Raw genomic sequence first — 3,446 nt, 5'->3', positions numbered from 1 at the left:
AAGATTTGACGCACCGAAAATCGAGTTTTTTCGCTAAAATGCGATTTTGGCCAAAACGGTAACTTTGTCATTTCTTAACGAATTTTGATGCCGTTTCGGCTATAGACTCACGTGCAACATCTGAGCACTTCTACCGTAGGAAATCGTCGATTTCGCTCAAATAAAGATTTGACGCACCGAAAATCGAGTTTTTTTGCTAAAATGCGATTTTGGCCAAAACGGTAACTTTGTCATTTCTTAACGAATTTTGATGCCGTTTCGGCTATAGACTCACGTGCAACATCTGAGCACTTCTACCGTAGGAAATCGTCGATTTCGCTCAAATAAAGATTTGACGCACCGAAAATCGAGTTTTTTCGCTAAAATGCGATTTTGGCCAAAACGGTAACTTTGTCATTTCTTAACGAATTTTGATGCCGTTTCGGCTATAGACTCACGTGCAACATCTGAGCACTTCTACCGTAGGAAATCGTCGATTTCGCTCAAATAAAGATTTGACGCTTAACCGAAAATCTAGTTTTTTCGCTAAAATTCGATTTTGGCCAAAACGGTAACTTTGTCATTTCTTAACGAATTTTGATTCCGTTTCGGCTATAGACTCACGTGCAACATCTGAGCACTTCTACCGTAGGAAATCGTCGATTTCGCTCAAATAAAGATTTGACGCTTAACCGAAAATCGAGTTTTTTCGCTAAAATTCGATTTTGGCCAAAACGGTAACTTTGTCATTTCTTAACGAATTTTGATGCCGTTTCGGCTATAGACTCACGTGCAACATCTGAGCACTTCTACCGTAGGAAATCGTCGATTTCGCTCAAATAAAGATTTGACGCACCGAAAATCGAGTTTTTTTGCTAAAATGCGCTTTTGGCCAAAACGGTAACTTTGTCATTTCTTAACGAATTTTGATGCCGTTTCGGCTATAGACTCACGTGCAACATCTGAGCACTTCTACCGTAGGAAATCGTCGATTTCGCTCAAATAAAGATTTGACGCTTAACCGAAAATCGAGTTTTTTCGCTAAAATGCGATTTTGGCCAAAACGGTAACTTTGTCATTTCTTAACGAATTTTGATGCCGTTTCGGCTATAGACTCACGTGCAACATCTGAGCACTTCTACCGTAGGAAATCGTCGATTTCGCTCAAATAAAGATTTGACGCTTAACCGAAAATCGAGTTTTTTCGCTAAAATGCGATTTTGGCCAAAACGGTAACTTTGTCATTTCTTAACGAATTTTGATGCCGTTTCGGCTATAGACTCACGTGCAACATCTGAGCATTTCTACCGTAGGAAATCGTCGATTTCGCTCAAATAAAGATTTGACGCTTAACCGAAAATCGAGTTTTTTCGCTAAAATTCGATTTTGGCCAAAACGGTAACTTTGTCATTTCTTAACGAATTTTGATGCCGTTTCGGCTATAGACTCACGTGCAACATCTGAGCACTTCTACCGTAGGAAATCGTCGATTTCGCTCAAATAAAGATTTGACGCTTAACCGAAAATCGAGTTTTTTCGCTAAAATTCGATTTTGGCCAAAACGGTAACTTTGTCATTTCTTAACGAATTTTGATGCCGTTTCGGCTATAGACTCACGTGCAACATCTGAGCACTTCTACCGTAGGAAATCGTCGATTTCGCTCAAATAAAGATTTGACGCACCGAAAATCGAGTTTTTTCGCTAAAATGCGATTTTGGCCAAAACGGTAACTTTGTCATTTCTTAACGAATTTTGATGCCGTTTCGGCTATAGACTCACGTGCAACATCTGAGCACTTCTACCGTAGGAAATCGTCGATTTCGCTCAAATAAAGATTTGACGCTTAACCGAAAATCGAGTTTTTTCGCTAAAATGCGATTTTGGCCAAAACGGTAACTTTGTCATTTCTTAACGAATTTTGATGCCGTTTCGGCTATAGACTCACGTGCAACATCTGAGCATTTCTACCGTAGGAAATCGTCGATTTCGCTCAAATAAAGATTTGACGCTTAACCGAAAATCGAGTTTTTTCGCTAAAATTCGATTTTGGCCAAAACGGTAACTTTGTCATTTCTTAACGAATTTTGATGCCGTTTCGGCTATAGACTCACGTGCAACATCTGAGCACTTCTACCGTAGGAAATCGTCGATTTCGCTCAAATAAAGATTTGACGCTTAACCGAAAATCGAGTTTTTTCGCTAAAATTCGATTTTGGCCAAAACGGTAACTTTGTCATTTCTTAACGAATTTTGATGCCGTTTCGGCTATAGACTCACGTGCAACATCTGAGCACTTCTACCGTAGGAAATCGTCGATTTCGCTCAAATAAAGATTTGACGCACCGAAAATCGAGTTTTTTCGCTAAAATGCGATTTTGGCCAAAACGGTAACTTTGTCATTTCTTAACGAATTTTGATGCCGTTTCGGCTATAGACTCACGTGCAACATCTGAGCACTTCTACCGTAGGAAATCGTCGATTTCGCTCAAATAAAGATTTGACGCACCGAAAATCGAGTTTTTTTGCTAAAATGCGATTTTGGCCAAAACGGTAACTTTGTCATTTCTTAACGAATTTTGATGCCGTTTCGGCTATAGACTCACGTGCAACATCTGAGCACTTCTACCGTAGGAAATCGTCGATTTCGCTCAAATAAAGATTTGACGCTTAACCGAAAATCGAGTTTTTTCGCTAAAATGCGATTTTGGCCAAAACGGTAACTTTGTCATTTCTTAACGAATTTTGATGCCGTTTCGGCTATAGACTCACGTGCAACATCTGAGCACTTCTACCGTAGGAAATCGTCGATTTCGCTCAAATAAAGATTTGACGCTTAACCGAAAATCGAGTTTTTTCGCTAAAATGCGATTTTGGCCAAAACGGTAACTTTGTCATTTCTTAACGAATTTTGATGCCGTTTCGGCTATAGACTCACGTGCAACATCTGAGCACTTCTACCGTAGGAAATCGTCGATTTCGCTCAAATAAAGATTTGACGCTTAACCGAAAATCTAGTTTTTTCGCTAAAATGCGATTTTGGCCAAAACGGTAACTTTGTCATTTCTTAACGAATTTTGATGCCGTTTCGGCTATAGACTCACGTGCAACATCTGAGCACTTCTACCGTAGGAAATCGTCGATTTCGGTCAAATAAAGATTTGACGCTTAACCGAAAATCGAGTTTTTTCGCTAAAATTCGATTTTGGCCAAAACGGTAACTTTGTCATTTCTTAACGAATTTTGATGCCGTTTCGGCTATAGACTCACGTGCAACATCTGAGCACTTCTACCGTAGGAAATCGTCGATTTCGCTCAAATAAAGATTTGACGCTTAACCGAAAATCGAGTTTTTTCGCTAAAATTCGATTTTGGCCAAAACGGTAACTTTGTCATTTCTTAACGAATTTTGATGCCGTTTCGGCTATAGACTCACGTGCAACATCTGAGCACTTCTACCGTAGGAAAT

Source organism: Ascidiella aspersa, chromosome 5 (genome assembly GCF_963924565.1).
Source record: "Ascidiella aspersa chromosome 5, kaAscAspe10.2, whole genome shotgun sequence".
NCBI lineage: Eukaryota > Metazoa > Chordata > Ascidiacea > Phlebobranchia > Ascidiidae > Ascidiella > Ascidiella aspersa.
The sequence above is the reverse complement of the archived record's forward strand: the minus strand, read 5'-3'. Positions refer to the sequence as shown.